Source organism: Pseudonaja textilis, chromosome 8 (assembly GCF_049901715.1).
Source record: "Pseudonaja textilis isolate UNSWEBS1 chromosome 8, rPseTex1.2, whole genome shotgun sequence".
NCBI classification, from domain to species: Eukaryota; Metazoa; Chordata; class Lepidosauria; order Squamata; family Elapidae; genus Pseudonaja; species Pseudonaja textilis.
The window spans coordinates 33,024,909-33,043,901 of NC_141997.1; the positions used below are offsets into that span (position 1 = coordinate 33,024,909).

General features: G+C 36.8%; 1 long non-coding RNA gene across 1 annotated transcript in view; it reads right to left on the minus strand.

The window, feature by feature from the left end:
- Positions 1 to 2,935: 2,935 nt before the first annotated feature.
- LOC148125169 (uncharacterized) overlaps positions 2,936 to 18,993 on the minus strand; it is a 50,626-nt gene continuing 34,568 nt past the window's right edge. The window contains exons 2-3 of the long non-coding RNA XR_015744508.1: positions 5,346 to 5,445; positions 2,936 to 4,821 (exon numbers count right to left, since the gene is read on the minus strand). This is a non-coding gene — a long non-coding RNA (uncharacterized LOC148125169). The remainder of the gene's footprint in view (positions 4,822 to 5,345; positions 5,446 to 18,993) is intronic.

An 18,993-nucleotide genomic window follows, 5' to 3' on the forward strand; every position in this document is an offset into this window, starting at 1 on the left:
AAAACTAGATTGAGAAATCCCAGACTAATGAGATATGCTTTGTAAAAAATCTAGGCAATATTATAAATGAAGTGTAGGAAAAATTAACACAATTACAGTGTTTGGCTTTGATTGAAAACATATAAAATAAAATACTTTTCTGGACTAGGTATGGATATAAATTTAAGGACAGGTTGTATATTCATTTCAGAGATTTAATTTGAGGTGGATTTAATTGACTCACTAGATCAATTCATCAAATTGAACCACAAACTTGATTCAATAATTCCATGGCAAAAATACTTTTTCAAACTGATTTGAAAAAATCAAATCAGCCCAATATTTTTTTGTAATACTTATCCCATGTATACTTGTATATAATCCTGCCCACATTAATAAAGATGAAACATGCAGATTAGTTTATCTGTGGATAGCATATTTTCATGGTATTTTGGTTAAAAATTCTAGGGTCAGCTTAGCAATGTGGGGGGAGCACTTATACTGAGGTCTACAGTATATAATATTATACTATAAAAATGCAGGGAAGAAAAAATGTAACCCCAATCAGAGCAAGGAAGAAATACTACAGATAACATGGGGATTTGATTCAGCTGAACCATTAATATTCCATGAAAATAGATGTGAAAATTTAGTCATGACTTAAATCTTATTGACTTGGTTCATATACAGTATTCCATTAAGGCAGAGTATATTTAACTGTCAATCAATCACTCTTTATTATGGTTAAAGACCAGCATGAGGAGAGTTGGGATACAATGAATTTAAAACCATAAAAAATAAAATTACATAAAAAGCTAACAAATCTAAAAAAGAAATCTGAAAATAATTTAAAAAGAGAGATAAAAACAATAAATCGGCATTAAAAACTTGCCACACTAAATGCATCTAATACAAATAACCAACTAAGTATAATACAGACTTATAATAACAGCCTAGGTGCTCATTAAGACTGATTTGTGACAAAGGTTATCTTTTGACATTATCTGCGCATAAAGCTGGCAACAATCAGTCCTATGTGTCTGAGGAGTTAAGCAATAAAGGTGAAGTGAGGCTAATACAAATATCTTGGTGATATACACACTGGAGAAATACATGTTCTGTGGTTTCTACATGGCCAGAGACACAGGGGATTGTCTTTCCGTGTAGAAGGTCTTCCTGTATTGGCCTTTAAGGACAGCTGAAAGGAGGGCCTGCCAGATTAAAGGCTCTCAGCATTTGTGAAGTATTTGCCATAAGAGAGGCAGAGTTGGATCCACTGGCAATAAAGGTGAAGAGGTCCAATCAGTGTTCTATGTGTGCTGAACATGTTTAAAGAAAGCTTTGGTCTGATGATATCCCTTGCTGACTAGAAGACCCAGAGATAAACCCAAGGAAGAGATGTTAGTTGTTGTCTTTTTCCATGTGGACTGAAAAATCAACCCTGATAATTAGTGGAGCAAGGCCAAAACCATGACAATGATCACAGCATCCACCACCTTGACTATCTTCATCATGAACATCCACCACTGCAGTCCTGGGGCCAGGATAGTGTCTAGGTGGGCCCAAAAGTTCATCCTGAAGTCATGGCCCATATCTTCATCTACAACACTGGGGACAGCTTCAAAATGGGCCCACTGAAGCTGAACCCACTACCCCAAGTCCAGAGGACCAATGGGGATAAATCCATGGGGAGAAGGCTCATGTTCTGAGGACTGGTTACTGTAAGCCAGTAGCATGATTATACAACTCTAGCCTCTGCTTTCCTGAGGCCTATTTCTAAAGTCAGGGTGGAATTGGAGATGCATTTGGGGGCTTGAAAGACTGATCTTAGGAATTTGAACTGAACAACTTCTAATCCTGGAAAGTTAGACAAGGGGCCCCAGCTGGGCACCATAGAGAAGTTGGGCTTGGCTTCCAATAATTTGAATGCTATAGAAATGAGGAATTTAAGAATGGTAGATGGGCACCTCATTCTCACCAACATTGTCAGCATGGGGATTCCTATTGTTGGCAGAATGTAGAGTGTTTAACTATGGTTTCTTGACCTAAAAAAGCCATATTGCTTGGATTTACAGAACATTTATTTATTTATTTTATTTTTATTTATTTATTTTTATTTATCAATTGCTTACAAGATAATAGGTATAAGTATATACATAGTTATGAATACATGAAATGAGTACATATAAGAAAAATAAAAGAAACAGTAGGACAGGGATGGTAGGCACGTTGGTGTGCTTATGCAGGCCCCCTACAGACCTCTTAAGAAAGGGGTGAGGTCAATAGTAGACAGTCTAAGGTTAAAGTTTTTGGGGTTTGGGGAAGAAACCACAGAGTCAGGTAAAGTATTCCAGACATTGACCACTCTGTTGCTGAAGTCGTATTTCCTGCAATCAAGTTTGGTGCGGTTATCCATGAGTTTGTATCTATTGTGTGCTCTTGTGTTGTTATGGTTGAAGCTGAAGTATTCATTGACAGGTAAGTCATTGCAATGTATGATTTTATATATCATACTTAGATCAGACCAAAGATGGCGTAATTCAAGGTTTTCTAGGTCTAGAATTTCAAGTCTGGTGGCATAAGGTATTCTGCAATGAGTAGAGGAGTGGAGAACTCTTCTTGTGAAATATTTCTGGACTTTCTCAACTGTGCTAATATCAGATACGTAATGTGGTTTCTTACACCAGAAACCGTAATCTAAAAGGCATACCCCATGCTAAGATAAAACCAAACCAACATCTGAATTCCAGTCACCGAGTTTAGATTTCCTTAAGGGTCTTTGATAGTGCTAAAAAGGTAGGAGAGGGAATGCGGAGCTTTTCTTCCCATTGAGATTGAACCACTTGAGATTTAGCATGTCTGGCATTATATTCACCAAGAGAAATCAATTGTTCCACAACGCTTGTAATTATGCCCTGCAATTCAAATTTAGAAAGAAAAATCCAGGGAAGCAATAGAGTTTTCAAATGGTATTTTAATTCAGTTGTTAAGATACCCGTTCTGAAGGCTGGAGAAGCAATATTTAATATATGTAATCTTTTCAATGATCTCACCACTGAAACACACATCATTCTATTACATTCAGAAAAAAAAGATAAATAACTAGAATGAAGGTCCTCAGCAATAGGAAAATTACATTGGTTGAATCTTTCAAAATGTAAACAGAAAACAAAAGAGCTTAATTCAGTGGTAGACTACTTCTTGAGTTTAGGAGCACATTTTGAATTTTGACATCATGTGATGGGATGAATGTCTAATGGAGATTCTCAATCATCCAGGTCATGGTTGTTCCAAAGGCAGTTTGCCAAAAGGCAATCACGCTTTCTTGGTTTTTTTCCTTGAAAACATTTCACTTCTCATCCAAGAAGCTTCTTCAGCTCTTGGTGAACTTCTTCAGAACTGAAGAAGCTGCTTGGATGAGAAGCAAGATGTTTTTCAAGGAAAAAACAAGAAAGCCCATTTGGTTGAAGGTTGGTGCTGTCTCTGATTGGCTGTGCAGTTGATTTGGATTCTGAGGTTTGTAAGCTGGTTGTAGGTCAATGTGTCTATTGATGAAATTGCTTGGTGAACTTCTTCAGAACCAAAGAAGCTTCTTGGATGGGAAGCAAAATGTTTTTCAAGGAAAAAACAACAACAAGAAAGCCCATTAGCCTTTTGGAAAACTACCTTTGGGACATGTGATAGGACAGTCACAGAATGTTTCCTGTGAACCAAAAGGTGCAATTGCCTTCTGGGAAGCTGCCTCTGCCATAAAGGTGAATCCATTGTGGTGCCCAAAGGCATCATAACATGGTGTTAGAGAGCAGTGCCTGGTTTGCAGTGTGCTAGCTTTCTAATTACATTTTTCATTAGAATACAGTTTCTATTTAAAATTGAAAGCGGGTCTTACAGGAAACTGGGAAGGATCATAAAAAATGACTAGAGACATAATGAGAGGACTAACAGAATGGGGTTAAAAAAGTCTGAACAATCACAAAATGGCTGTAAAGAGCACAGAGACTGTTTTTCTTTGCAATATTGGTGAATATCTGTAGTTTGGGTGTAGGATGAGGGTGAAGGTACCTTCTTCAAACTTGTGGGTTGTTTTCTAAACATTTCATTATCAGGCTAGGTAATATCTTCAGTGAAGTTTAGGAGATGTCAGTGTCAATGTTCTTCTGTTTATAAGAGCTTCAGGTGTGGTTGTATCAAGTGGGTTTTTTTTAATGTGTCGTGATAAGGAGACTATATCAGGTCAGGGTCACTGGGAGGTGAACTGCTGGTGGGGGGAGGGTTGCATGGGTTGGTTGAGGGTTATTGCTGTCTTTGATTGGCTGTGCAGTTGATTTGAATTCTGAGGGGTTCATAGGCTGGTTGTAATGTGTCTCTTAATGAAATTGCTAGTGGAGTACCAGGCTTCAGTGAACTCACAAGGTGGTTATGTGGGCAAAGATTTTTGTGTTGCTCCAATCGAACTGGTGATGTTTGGTGCCGGTGTGGGAAGAGATTAAGGAATTGGGATCGTGGCATTTGACTGCCAGCCAGTGTTCGCGGATCTTGGTTTTTCATTAATATGATCTTTTCCCCATGTAGAATTGATTGCAATGGTTACAGTTGATTTTGTTTCTTTCATCCTTCTGTATTTTGTCTTTGGTCCTGGATTATTCCTAGCGGAGTGTGGCTGTGAGTTTGTGGGCTATTGTTGTTCCTAGGGGTTGGGGCATTCAAGCTGTCATTTCTGACACCCCTTTTGTGTTCTGTTTTCTTTATCTTTCATCTCATCAGTGTCCAGATTTTGGCAGTTTTAATGTTGCTATCCACAGCCTCTAGATTGTCTGCTTCTTCTCAACATTCACCTTTTATCTGAAAAACATTACCAATATGGTGCAGTTTAAGAAATTTATAACTTCTTATTACTTTGAAAATTCCACTGTTTAACAGGATCTCCCTCCCTCCCTCCTTCCATTTTATGCCATTAAATATAATTAATTTTGTGTTATTTTAATTGCTATCCTTTACTTAATAAACTTTGCTCTTTTTTTTGGCTGTACTTTAATGAAATATTGGCAAGTTACCAAATATTGGTAACCTTGAGGGTATGGCATTCATCCCTTCCACATAAAACACTCTCCAAAGTGTGAAGCCTTTGGGATGAAGCTGAAATTAGTGTTAAGATGATTTTCTTTTTCCTGGATATAAGAGACATTGCAAAAGGTGGCTTGCTTTTTTAAGAAACCCTGTCATTTCTTTCTTCTAAGCGTAAAACAATTATGTTGGCTATAAATTAGCCATTTCTAAATTAATTAATTAAATTCTCCCCAAGATGAACCTAAATTTAAGATAACCCTTCTCCTTGTCATAAAGAAAGCAAAAATGGTAATAAATACCAGAAAATCCTGCACAATGCCCAATTTCCTCACGTTGTCTACCTCCAGCTAAAATGAATTTGGAGAAATCTTCCTGAGAAAATGAATATTCTGCGTGTATCTGCACATAATACATAGATGTCACACAAAACAGAAATGTATTAATTGAATTAATAATTTTATAAATCAAAATGAATGGTCTGTAAGATAAAGTATGCCATTTGCAAAATTAATTCCTTTCCACCTGATACCGCTATCCTGTGACATCACAGTTACCAATTTATGCATGTAAATTCCACTGAAAATAGATTTTCAGAAAATGTCAATTTCACACTTTTTTCCAATCCTAAGTAGGCAAAACCTGTAGTTATAGAGGAGAAGAGGATGTAAAGTGGTGCTTACTTGAATCTGGTTATATCAGTTTTACTTTCAATTGCATTCAGTATTCAAGATTTTTGTCAGTATAATTGAATCACCTATTCAATGGCATTTTCCCTCTAGCATGCTTATTTCTTCCCTTGGCTATCATCTTGGCTCAAACTAAAGAAAAAGATTTCTTGAGTTGTCTTTGAAAGCTTTGGATAAGCAAACATGAATAGGCACATAAAAATTCATTTTTAAATATATATTTACCTTTTAAAAAGGTGGTTCTATATTGTAGCAACTCAGCCATTAATGCTGGAAGTGCAAAATTTCCCTTAAAAAACTTGATTTGCTCCCCAGTAGCATTATTTCAAGATCAACATCAGAGTTCAACATCACTCTAATTATTTCCTGTCTTTTCAGGCATTAACAAACCTCCGTTATACTGAAAATGGTTAGGCCAGTATGAAAATTCTCAGAAAGCCTCACTATTTTGATCTCTCTTTTAATGCTCACAGCTTTGTTTTTAATTATCCTTTGAAAATATGGACCCAGGATGACTCTGAAAACAGCACAACTCAAAGTCATGTTTGTTGGAAAGAATATATAATAAACAATATGAAGCTGTCAGTTCTTATCAATGTAAGGTAAAGTAGGCTCAGTTAAGACAACAAAGGATACACAAAAACACAGTTTTAATATGAAATTTTATGCCATAGTTTCAATCAAAGATAGTAATACATATTTATTCTTGCAATATGATAAACCTAAATCTTTAATAATAAAGGGTTAGCGCTATCATATTGAGGTTGGAAAAATCCATAGTGGACCACATGTTGAATAGGTTGAAATGGAATAATGTAAAAGGTGAGAAGGTCAGTGTAATCTTGAATAGTGTTACATTCAGTTTATCAGAGGTAAAATAATCACTGGGTTTTGCACGGCTTAAACAACACTTGAAATATTGTCTCCAATTCTGGACATCTCACTTTAAAAGAGGCATGGAAAATCTGGAGGAAGGTCAGAAAAGAGCTATCAAATCGATAAAGGTTAGGAACCGAACTTTCTGAGGCATAATTAAATAGTTTGGCATGCTTTGCTTGCAAAAGAGAAAACAAAACAATAATAGGAAAGTAGAATACAAAAATATATAAAAAGCTTTCCATGCGAGAGAGAGAGGACCTGGTTCCCCAATGAAACTGGATGAAGGACAAGGCACCAATGGATTGTAAAGAAAACAAGGAGAATATTTTAATGAATTTCCTGACAGTTACAGTTTTGTTTAAACAAGTTACCAGTTTCCTTCCTCCACTACTGCAGGCTTTTAAACAGGGATGGGTTGGCCATTCATGGCAGGGGTGATTTAGCAGATTCGGACAGGTGTGTATTGGGGGGGTGTCTTGTTGATGAACAAAACCTCCTGACCTTCCCTACTTCATAAACCTGTAGCTCAAAGAATACGTCCTTGGGAATGAATGTGTTGTGAAACTACCACTTCATCAGTGGCATTTGCATTCTGTAAATTAAGCCATTTTAAATACCTCAAATTTTAATGAGATCACCACAATCTCATGAGATTTCAAGCACAACTTTCTATATTGCTTGAAAAGTTCACCTATTTAATTAATTCATTTTTTTTAAATGGTGTCTTTATTCATTGAGGACAGTCACATGGGGACACATGGCACCTAAAAAGGATTGCTGAAAATATTTTGCTAATTGCATGTGTGGCTTGGTATAAAGGAAGATGTAGACCAGGTATTTACTTTGATAAATTTTACGCATTTATTTAGCTGAATAAAGACGGCCCTCCCTTAACAAGGGAGAACTCTGAACATACTTTGACACTACATTGTCCAGCTCTTCACCCAGAAGCACTGGCACATTCTGGCCAGGCAAGCTGGCACACCCTTGATAAGACAAAGAAGTACAGACATAGCCATTAGGTGTCATCTCAGAGACTTTGGGTGTTTCCTGAGGAACTTCCCATGACCTTGAAGGCCTGCAGAGGCAATGGTGACATGGGCACATATGTTCCCACAAGACTTCCAATAGAAACGTTAGATTCCTGGTCGACAGAACCATTGATAAACTAACATTTGATCATGGCTATATAGGATGAGTAAAAACAAATGCATTGCACCTTAAGCCAAACAAAACAGAACCACTAGTGCTGTTGAGGTGGGCAAAGCAGTTCATGCTGTCTTGAACAGAGCAGGGTATTCACCTCAAAAATTCTCAGTCCCATTCAATAAATAAGTGAAAAGGTTGCAGAAAAGTATGTTCTGTGTATACAGAATATATATACCAGAATTATGCGTATATAGTTTTACTGAGTTGTCTTGTATTATGATGGTTCACAAGACTATTATGTTAAGCACAGAAGTCTTAGTGGGAGTGTTATTTGTAGAGCTCCAATTAATCAATAAGCAACCAAACATCACCATTCCATGCAAGCAACATCTTCCTCCCAAGATTATTTGGCTCTGTATATCATAACTATTGCAGTATTCTTTTTTTTAAAAAAAAAACAAGTTTTATTCAGTTTTTCACATAAAAACAAAAATCTTTGTTTAGTGGACAACATATTTCCGGGCCATCACCTTTACATACAGATATGATAGCAATTATACATTCATATATGCATACTTAATTCTATTATTACCTTTTCCATTCCAAATTTTCAGTAAGGAAAGAAACAAACACATTAATTCTAGCCTCTTTCATTAATCTCAATTGAAACATCTTTTTGTTTCATTTCAATTATTTCAAATATAATCCTTTAATATTTATTTTAAAAATAAAGATAAACAATATGTGTTTGAATAATAATAATAATAATAATTGGTTGCCAATGTCTCTCCTTGCTTTTAATAGTCAATATTGACTTATTAATTTAGTTGGTTCTTTAGTCTGTCATATTCCCTTTCCATTACACATTCTTTTATAAATTCTAAATTAATACAAGTTTTAACACTAAAAAAAATGAGTATAGGTTTCCCCCCTTTTACTGCTTTGAGTGTGACACCTCGATGATTAAAATATACCTTTATTCCCTCATCTTGATTCCCAATAATCCATTATTTTTAAGAAGTTACAATAATAATCATTACATCTTTTCATTTGGATTCTGCAGCATATTTCCCCCCCCCTTAATTTTTAATAAAAGTTATCAATATCTATATTACCCTATTTTCTAAATATTTTTAATTGCAGAAATAGTCTTATTACCCCTTGTCACCCTTTTTAATTCATGAACCATTATCTCTGAAAAAACCATTTCATTTCAACATTTTACTAATTCCCTATTTCTTTATTTCATGCACCTGTTTCTTATTACTTCTCCTCCTCTTTTCCCCATATCTTTCCTCATTCCAGTTTATATCCCTCTCTTTCTTAATATCTTCCTTTTCCCTTTTCTGCTGGGTCTTTCTGCTTTTCCCAACTTCACTGGTATTCCCCCCTTTGATTGCCTTCTTAAGTCTCAACTTTTTAACCTTCCTTCTTTCCCCATTTTTTTGTAGCATTCTTTGTGTTAATTGTCTATTTAAGAAGTCTTCTCCTTGAGTCAACTCCTCCTCCTCTGAAGCTCTTTCTTCTTGTTCTTCAATCACCATTTCCATTTTTTTCTAACACAGAGCAAAGTGATTTGCCTCTTTCCTGTAGTAATTCTCTCATATTTTTAAGTTCCATTTTTAATTCCCGAAGAGATATCATCATTACACCCTCTTGTATTTTCTGATCGTTAAAGTCCACACACACACACACACACAAAAAAAAAAACACGTTTACTTTCCTTCTTTCTTCTTTCAATTTTCTAAAGTTCTCAATTATTCCAGCCCAGGGTCTATACCAAAAACATCAATCAATCCCACAGTCAGTCTTTCCTTGCTTTTTTCTTTGTTCTAGTTCTGCTTTCACTTTCTAAGATTCTTACTTTGTTTCAATATTTCTTTAATATTATATCCACACAAGTTCATTCAGAAACAGGATGCTTTCCCTTTTGTTTGAGCTCAAGTTTTTGTCAAAAGGTGGCACTTTCCATTATACAAAGTCTTCACCTTTCCCCCCTATTTTTTTTATTTAGGATTTTTTGAACCTCAAGATTCCAGCACTGTCCAGTCTCCAATTTGTAAATTTTATTATTATTATTATTGACAATCTTAAGTCCAGCTTTATTTTATGCCTGTTTATTGCCAAAATATTTTAGTCCAATTTAGTTAAATCTTTAATTCCAGCTTCTTCCTTTCTCAGTTTGAAGCCCCACTTAGATGTCAGAAATATTTTCTTTTTTTTTTTCTGTCCCTTTGTAATTTCGCCGCTCACTTTTCTTTTCTTAAAAATTCCATGTTACCTTAATCCTGGGGTACTTTTGTTTAGTTGTATCACACAGTTGTCCTGGTTCAGATGTTATCCACCTCTTTCTTCCCTCCTGCACAAATCTTAATCCAGCTGAGTCCTCCTCTTCGGGGTGGCCATTTTATACCACTGCTGCAGTTGTCTTCGGTGGGGGGAGACCAAACCCAGGAGGGGAGATGTGGCTCCCCTCAACCTGGCTTGCGGCTTCCCCTTACTCCACCACCCCTCCAAGGCAGCTTCAGCCCCTAATCATAATGATCGGGGTTCTCCAACGAAAGAGCACAGACCATAGCCGCAGAGAGTCACGATCTATAGTCCGTCAGCGAGGAGGCTCCGCCTTCTTCCTGTGACTATTGCAGTATTCTAAGGATTAAAAAAAACTTCCAATAAACTCATCCACCATAAATCTGTGCATCAAGGTTTTGTTCCTTCTCGGTGCAATGGCCTTCTAGGATGCTTTGATCAGCATCATAAATTTGTTTGTATAAAATGTCTGAGACATTTGAAAACCAACATCCATCTAATGACCCTCAAATTAGATCTAAAGAGAATTAAATTGAATCAAATAAATAAAGTCAACTTCTAAAATTTTGTTTGTGGTTCCATCTGTCCTAGTTTATTGTGATCAAGAATGTAAAACCATGCTGGGCAATGCTGAGGAATTACTAGGCTAGATGAGACAGAGATAATATCTGTTCCCAGTAAATTAAGGACAGGTTGCAATTCTAAAGAGAAAAGATGTTGCTAACAAGAAATTCAAATCATCAAAAAAGTTAATAGATACCAGATAATACAAACGTTAGGCATGTTTTCACAGATTTTGAACTGTATTTGAATGTAAATATAATTTGAATTATAAACATTCAGTTAATATCCGTGTTTCCCCCAAAATAAGACCCTGTCTTATATTTATTTTTGCCATCAAAAAAGGCACCAGGTGTTATTTTGGGGCGATGTCATCCACTGACTCACCTCACTTGTACATGTCACCCCTGGCCTCCTTTTCACTGTCAGAGGCCTTCAGGAAGTTCTTCTGTGGCCAGCAAGGCTTTCCTGGGGCTCTGTTATCAGCTAAAGAGGTCTTTAGGAAAGCCTTGTTGGCTGCAGAAGAAATGGGCCGGCAAGGCAGGTGTCGGGGTGTGCGAGGCCTGGCTACAACTGTCCAAAGGTACATAGTATGGAAGCTCCACCCCTCCATCCCCACCCTAGCTTAATTTTTACCCGTGTACTCTGAACTAGGTGGGATCTTAATTATGGCTTATTTTGGGGGTGGGGCTTATATTGGGCTTATGTGTAAAAATCAAGCTAGGACTTACTTTCAGGGTAGGTCGTATTTTCGGGAAAACAGGATATCACCCCTCCTTGCCTAAGTAACTAAGCTCAATAAATTAGCTTGTTTCTTACTGACTAATGGTAATATAGAAACAGTGCAAAGAATCAAAATGTAACTGATTTACTGAAGTCTTGGGCTATCTGAAAGTTATCAACAAAGTCTTTCACACAATCTCAGGACATTAGCAAACTAGTGGAGTGGTGAAACTGAACTAATTTAAAAAATAAAGCAAGGTGGCAAGGAGAAAGTTTGCAAATAAAAATAAGGACCAAAACCCCTGCTATTGTTGAACCATCAATATATATGTTACAGAAGTCTAACTAACTGTGCTATTATAATAATCTACAAAAAGCATTTGTTTACTTAGTTCAAATGATTTCCCCATCTCACAAAGATTACTCTGGGTGGTGTACAAGGATGATGACCTCAAAACCACAAAATACAATTTCTGGTCTCCAAGGACAGAACAATAACCCCAATGAGAAAAAAATGACCCCTCCGATAGCAAAGTTCAACCAAACACGTAGCTCGAAAAGCTAATGTTAATACTGGCTCAGCAGAAGGCATGTTCCTTTCTTTGCACAGCAGACAATAAGCCATTGAGATTATCCTGCAGTTGAGCGAAAGTGCTCTCACCCAAATGGACAGGCACGCTTGAGCAGACATAGGGAGGGAAAGCGTGGTTATGAAACAGACCAGGGACATGCAGTGTGGAGTTTGCTTTCAGGTCAGGGGATGATCAGTAGAGGGTGAATCACCCATTTCTGCCCTCCCTAAACACTTGCCAGCCAATTCTGCTGATGGGGCAAGAGGTTGAGTCTGCTTTAAGTCGGTATCATGGGAAAATATTGAGGGTGTTTAAAAAAAAAAAAGTTTCCGTCTTTAATCCAATCTTTGCTTACTTTAGCATGCACATAATTGTCTGCTCCTGTTGGGTTGTGTGGCTTCTTGGAGGTGTTCCAGATTGTACAGGATTTTTTCCAAATTCCCCTTCAGAGGTGTGAAATATGGCGCTACGGATGTTTACAGGACGGCGATGGTTAGTGAGTATGATGTTACCTACCTTACCTTCTGAACAAGAAGTATGCACATTGAAAAGCTGTTGAAAGTTTTCCTCTCCCTTTAAACTATACTCAGATTTGTATCCAGTTATACTGCTTGTCTAAATATATTGTTTCCAGGGGAGCTCTTTTTTTAAAAAAATAGACAAAATAAACAATAAACAGTGAAATAGACTGTACTACATTAAGATGCTGCCTAAAAGGCTCTGGGCTGGTTTGACTAAAAGGACTTTTCCTTCCGATTACTTTGCTCATCATTTCAGTTATATTTGGACAGGAAATAAAAATATGATCCAAACTGTTTTTTTTTTTTCTTTGATTGCTAGTACTTGTTCACATTAAAGACATTCGCATTCAGGGATAATATAATACAAGGCTCACCCAATAGAGCTTGCAATCAACTGAAAGGCACACTCTAATTAATACTGATTGTAGTAATTTTTGAGGCAAGGAGATCATGTGGCCCTGTAGCTCCATGCAAGAATTTGCACAGCATGAGTCAAACCATGATAGAATATAATCTTGGTCCTTAGAATAGATCTTTTTTCTGGCTTCTTTCAGCCTGATAGTTTACAAAGTACAGAATAACAGAGTTGAAAGGGGCATTGGAGATCCTCTGGTCTAATCTCTGCTTGATCAGGGGGTCTTATACCATTCCAAACAATGATTGTCTTATCTCTTTTTAAAAACCTCCAGTTGTGGTCTACAATCGGTTGTGGTCTACTTTGTCAAATGCCTTACTTAATTCCAAGTATACAATAGCTACAGCATTTCACTGGTCCATTAATTTAGTCACTTTGTCAAAGAATGCTATAAGATTTGTCTGGCTTGATCTGTTTGTTTGTTTTTAACAAACCCATGTTGGCTTCTAGTAAGAGCTTTACTTATTTAAAAAGTGTTTCTCAGATCCATTGTTTCATTATCTTTTCCAGAATCTTCCTAGATATTGATGGCTGATTGGTCTATACTTCCCCGGATTCATCCTTTCCATATTGTTGAGGGTATTTGAAACTAATTAGAGTTATCATTGATTTTACTGAAACACTGGAAGCCACAAGATATAATAAGAGGAGATAAAGGGTGGGAAAATATTTGAAGGTGCTTGAAATCAGAACTTATGCTACAAAAGTAGACAAAGACAGGTGGGATCCAATTTGGGCTTTTGGCCTTTAAAGTTTCTAATTGAATTTCTATCAATTCCCATAGAATCCGATCTGATTGGTATCTTGGGACATGTGGATAAAACTATAGCCATCAATTACCTTTGTTCTTTCTAGATTCTCTGATGTAGCCTGTTTTCCAAAAAACAACAACAGACCAAGGCAAATCCAAATAAGAAAACACAATGTGTCAATCTAGTAAAAATATACACTTTTAAAGACAAGATTTATTTCAAGAGAAAATATGGTTTGAAATATGCCCACCCTGTTAACTGAAAACTTTCTAAAGGATTTTCTGCCTTGAAGAAATTCTGATTTTGGTAGAAACAGTATGGAGCAAACTCTTAGGGAATACAAGCAAAAGCTGTAGGCAGGAAACAAACTAATTCACCTATCTCTAACATTGCAGAGCCGAGATTCAATTTGGAGGTGAAACAGCAGCCAACTTTCATTTTTCCTTTCAGCCAAGCTTCCCTGCATGGCGCTATCTTTTGACATTTGTTTTTATGAAATTAACTTTGCAAGTTCAATTTGTTTCAAAACATTTAGACAAGAGAAAAAGACAATCTCTTCTCTTAATGATCTTTTCAAAATTGTTTGTGTATCCTCAAAGGAACATAGGATACAGCTACACTAAGTTCATTGAAAGCTATTCTCTGAATTTGCTGGCCTGATCTTCAGCGGCAGATTTAAGGCGATTTTGGAAATTGGAAGCATTTTTGAAAGACCTTGTGTGGAACTTACAAGCAGTTGTTTTTAAAAAAGAAACCTTAAGTTTCCGGTGTTTCCTTTATGATTCAAATCTTTCTTATTAGCTCATATTGGAGGCTTATGGCACTGTCTTGATTTTCTTTGCTTCAAAAGTTTCATGGGAAATGAAGTTAATATTCTCTCTCTTCGATATATATTAAACAACAGATATAGTCAAAGCCTCCATTTTCAGGAAGGATTTCACTCAATTGAGTAGTAAGTTGGAGTATAGTTTCCCAAATAAACAATTTTGCCCACAAAAATAAAATAAAATAATTTAGAAGCAACAGCTAATGTAGGAAGCAGAGTGTTATGATCATCAGCATACATATTAATTTCTAGCAGACTTACATGGACTTGGAGTTGGACTAGACAAAGCTTTGCTGCTTAGTGTACAGAATCACTGTCAGGCTAACCTGGCCAGGACTTGTCCATATATCACTAATCTCTTGATGTTATCTGGCTAAATCAGCTCCAACAAATCCATTGGAGTTGAGTGGCCAATGCATTTAAATAAATAAATAAATGAAAAATATATTTCTTAAATCAGATATCGGTAGAAGACCTATAGTCACAGTTCAGCTAGATAATTTGATTGAAAGCAACCGCAACAATACAAGAGCACACAACAGATACAAACTCAATGTTAACCGCTCCAAACTCGATTGCAGAAAGTACGACTTCAGCAACAGAGTGGTCAAAGCCTGGAATGCACTACCTGACTCTGTTGTTACATCCTCAAACCCTCACTCCTTTAACCTCAAACTATCCACTATTGACCTCACCCCATTCCTAAGGGGTCTGGAAGGGGCGTGCATAATTGCACCATCGTGCCTCCCGTCCCTGTCCTATTGTCCCCATTTATTGTCCCCTATTTCCTGTATTCTTACCCATGTTTATACTTATACCTATTATCTTGTAAGCAATTGACAAATCAAATAAATACATAAAATAAAATAAAAAGTCATACTGATTAGTTAATTGCCCACAGTTTGTATAAAGGTATCAATCTATCTTCCACTCTTATATCAGTGGGATTAAAATATCACTCATTCTTCTCCATCAATCATTCTAATGAGAATTAATGGACCCTGTGTGTAATGCTGGGTGATTTTGGATTTTAGGATTGTTGAACTAGCAACCTTATTTGAGAATCATTAACTCTTAACTTAGTTACACAGCTGCCATTTTATAGAAGTTCCCAGCTGAAATCTTTATCAAGGTGTTCCTGCTCCTCCCCAGTTCAGATTTAGGAGTTTGCTTGCTGTGAGTGACAAGATTAATCAGTCAGTCATTGGCTTCAAGATACTTTGCTAATACCATGTTCATGAGATGATCTCAGGTTTGAAGAGATTATACAGTATTAATAAACTGAATTTATCTAGGCATTATTTAAACAATGACAACTATAGTTCTGCAATGTGACAGTTCTCACGATCCCCTATTATTCTCCTTACAAATAAAAAGACTGAAGTCATATAAACCTTCTCTGAAATTAGCTGGCAATCCTCAGTAGGGATTAGAAATTACTGCTTTGCTATCAGTGAAGTATTCTGTTTTGCAGATTGTCCACAGATTGTCCCTGAAATGCAACCATTTTATATATCGAGGAAGATAATTAAGCATGGGGGGATAAGTATTCAGTTTGCACATTTACTTGGCAGGTATATTGGCTTCTGATACTTTGAGATCTTGCTGTGGGTTGGATGTGGGCAGAAAGCCCTGGAAGTTAAACAGCTGGCTGCAGTAAATACTTTGTCAAGAAATAACTAAATGTAGGAGGGAGGAATTATTTTTTTTGCTAGCAAGTTAGTTGTCAGCAAACCAGTCACACAAATTCAGCATTCTGATACTAGTAGTAGAATAGCCAACCAATGTGCCTAGAACTTAGAATAATAATAATAATAATAATAATAATAATAATAATAATAATAATAATAATAATAATAATAATACTTTATTGTCATTGTACATATATACACAGTATACACATACAACGAAATTCACATAACACCCAGAAACCGGACCCAACCTGCACACACACATGACAATCCGCAAAATCCACCCACCCATCCACCAAAATTCCCTGCCCCCTAAAAACACACTGGCATCCACACAACAGACCAAGTAATACTGTCCAACAGCTCACTGTTGGTGGTCCTTAAGTTCATTGTTAAGTGAAGTCATAGTTCTGGGATAAAAACTGTTCAGAAAAGGTGTGGTCCGAGTTTTAATTGTTCTATATCTTCTGCCAGAAGGCAATAGTTCACAAAGATTGTAAGCAGGATGGGAAGAGTCTCTGAGAATGTTGTGCAACTTCTTCAAACAGCGAGATGTGGAGATGTTATCCCAGGGCTGGTAGCTGAAGCCCAATGATTTTCTGGGCAGTTTTAATGATTCTCTGTAGAGCTTTTTTATCAGCTACAGAGCTTCTCCCATACCATGCAAGAATGCAGTGTGTCAGGACATTCTCAAAAGTACTATGGTAGTAGGACAGAAGTAGATGCTGAGATAAATACAACCTTTTCTGTGCCTTCTTCACAAGCATGCTGGCATTCATAGTCATAGAAACTACCAATAAAGGAGAATATTTGTAGCTCATGGTTGAAATAAACTATCCTTGGTGCTCTCTGAGCTTGGTTGTTTTCTTGTGGATATTTCATTATCCAAACTAGGTAATGTCGACAATGCTAATCTAGGATTAACACTGATGATATCACCTACTTTGGGTAATGAAATGCCTGCAAAAAAACCAACCAAGCTCATAAAGCAACAAGGACTTAAAGCAATTTAGAAACTGATATTGCCTTTTGTTTGTTTCTAGAATGCCTGGTCACAGAGATTCTATAGTCCAGCAAGGCCTTGAGATGTGTGCCTTTAGTGCAAAGGCAACCATGAATCCCCTTACCCTCAATTCTCTGCTTAAATTTCAAAGCCAATGATGAACTCCCCCAATTCCAACTTTTTCTAGGTGCACTTAACGTTGTGCTGTCATTTACTTGTTAGCAGCCATGGGGTGCATACAGCTTTCATATTATCTGATGTCTCTTTTCTTCCGATGCCTGCGTTGTGGCCCAACTATAGTAGATAATCTAAGAAGAGTGGGAAACTAAGAAGGACACAGACACAGACACAGACACACACACACACACACACACACACACAGAATCTATTAATCTAAATTTTATCAGAATTGAATTTAGGGGAATACAAATCAGCTGTACATATAATGTCCCAAGAAGGAGGCAGCATATCAAGTAGTCATTAATATTGCTATAATTTATGTTGCTGTTTTGTTCTGTTACTTATGAATCCACTGCAATAACTCAGGCAGATGCTATTTTTGAAGCTCTAAACATTAAGATTGATATATAAAAATGGTTGCTTGGAATTCCATGAAGTCAAAAATTAAGACCTCTTCAGCTTCCCTAAAAAGAAAAATATTCAGGACGAGCATATAGGCAGACCCATAATGAAGAGCGCTGCTATCAATGAATTGGTCTAAACTACCATTTTCAGTACACAGGTAGTCCTTGACTTACAACAGTTCATTTAATGACCACTTCAAAGTTACAATGCACTGAAAAAAGGGACTTATGACCATTTTTCACACTTATGGCAGCATCCCCCATGGTCATATGATCAAAATTCAGGCACTTGGCAACTCACACTTATGACGGTTGCAGTGTCCTGGGGTCATGAGATCCCCTTTTGTGACTTTCTGACAAGCAAAGTTGAATGGGGAAGCCATATTCACCTAACAACGGTGTTACTAGGCACAAGAGAGGCTGTACTTCCTGAGAATGCTCAGGAAGATAAATCTATCTCAGTATCTACTTCTGTCGTACTACCACAGCATCATTGAGAATATCCTGACATACTGCCTTCTTGTATGGTATGGGAGCAGCTCTGTAGCAGAAAAAAAAGCTCTACAGAGAATCATTAAAACTGCCCAGAATATCGTTGGGCTCCAGCTACCAGCCCTGGATGACATCTTTGTATCTCACTGTTTGAGGAAGTTACACAACCTTCTCAGAGACTCTTCCCATCCTGCTTACAATCTTTATGAACTGTTGCCTTCTGGCAGAAGATAGAGAACAATTAAAACTTGGACCACATGTTTTCTGAATAGTTTTTATCCCAGAGATATAATTGCACTTAACAATGAACTTAAATACCACCATCAGTGAGCTGTTGGACAGTATTACTTGGTCTGTTGTGTGGATGGTTATGTGTTTTTTAGGAGGTGGGGAATTTTGGCATGTGGGAGATGTTTGGGGATTGTCATGTGTATGTGCATGTTGAGTCTGCTGTCTCGGTATCATGTGAATTTCATTGTATGTATACTGTGTATATACGTACAATGAAATAAAGAACTCAATTTAGTTTAATTCAGTACTAATTCAAGAACTGCAATGATTCGCTTAACAAATGTGACAAGAAAAGTCGTAAAATGGGGCAAAACTCACTTAACACACTTCTCACTATAAATTCTGGGCTCAAATGTGGTCATAAATTGAGGACTACCTGTACTTAATTTTTAATCAGTACATGAAAACAATGTATAAGCAGACATTATGTGATATTAGCTTTGTAGCCACAAAGGTTTTTTTGCTAAGAAATCTACAAAAGACTTCGGGTTT